The sequence below is a fragment of the Triticum aestivum genome, chromosome 5B (genome assembly GCF_018294505.1).
Source record: "Triticum aestivum cultivar Chinese Spring chromosome 5B, IWGSC CS RefSeq v2.1, whole genome shotgun sequence".
NCBI classification, from domain to species: domain Eukaryota; kingdom Viridiplantae; phylum Streptophyta; class Magnoliopsida; order Poales; family Poaceae; genus Triticum; species Triticum aestivum.
The window spans coordinates 510,002,471-510,004,016 of NC_057807.1; positions in this window are offsets into that span (position 1 = coordinate 510,002,471).

A 1,546-nucleotide genomic window follows, 5' to 3' on the forward strand; every position below is an offset into this window, starting at 1 on the left:
TGGCTCACACGGCAATAGTAATTAAAATCAGAAACTCTACAACCATGGATGGAAGTCAAATGTATTAAGTTCACTATTATTGTTGGATAATGATGTGTTGCATTATATGAAGCACAATAGTTATACCATTATTGTGTATAATGCACACTATTAGAAATTTGTTGATGATTGGAGGTCCCGAACCGTCACATATCACTCAAAAAACAGTCACACAAGTGTATTGGTGACAATTGTTGAGACTCGTTATGTATTCCATATCATAGATTGAAAGCCGCAATGCACCTCCAAACCATCACATGTTTTGGTTGTTGACCATCAAAGACCGGTCCTAGGCCCATTTGGCCCTGGCCAGGCCCATGATTGTGTGCTGAAATAAACCATCACTGATTTACGATGAGGTGGGCTCCATGTGGCATTCAACGTGGCATCCCATCAATATGATCCATTTTTTAATCAAAAATATTTGGGCCCATCCAATGCATTATTTATTGGGCCATGGGCAATTTATTTCTATATTATTTTCTATCCAAATATTTTTATTTTATCTACCTAGCTATTGTATTGGTAATTACCATGGGCCTTAGCTTGCTCTACCCCATCTATATTTTTAGCCCATATTGCCCGTTATTTCATTCACTAAGTAAAACAAATCATTAGTGTAACCATATGAAAAATACAACACATAACATAGAAGTTTTCCTCCACAAAATGAGAAGATACAACACTAATACATCACATAACAAGTTTGAAAATCAACACATCACACATATAACATTTACATCATAAAAACATAAATACGATTAGTCAGGTTCATATAAAGTAGTCCACTCTCCCGCAAACCTGTGTAATCCCCTACTTGAACTTGGTGTTTGATGCTATGAATTATTATCCAATGATTTATTTCATTGCTATTATATCTGAGTAGATTCTTTTTGTCCAATGGATTAATTAGTGAATTACTATGATTGATCTGAGTTGCATGTGGTTATGTTGCTATCCTCTGGTTCCCATCATATGAGCGACGTCTGGATCACACCTTAGGGTTAGTAGTATGTTAATAGGACTATGTATAGGCTGGCCGAAGTGTCAGATATTGCCGAGGTTGAGTGTAGAAATTGATGCATGTGGAATTGAAGGGGGGCCAATATATGTTAATGCTATGGTTGGGTTTACCTTTAGGAACAATGTTAGTATTTGTGGATGCTTGCTAATAGTTTCAATCATAGGTACATATGATTCCAAGTATGGATACTATGTTAGCAGAGGTCTCTCCCACATATAAACTGCAATTATGATAATGAGTTTAGTAACTTAACTAATTTCCTATGGATAATTCTGCGCATCGTACCACCACTTTTTCCCACTCGCTATCTTTACTTTATTACTAGTGACTGGGGCGCCACCTGGTGGCGCCTCTTGAGGCGGGAGTGTTCGCACTAATCAAGCTCGCGAATTAGTTAATGTCCTTGTATGACAGGATTCTTACTTCAGTCCATAAATAATAGTCGCATGTTGGTTGTTAAAAATACAAGAGATGGCAAAAGAA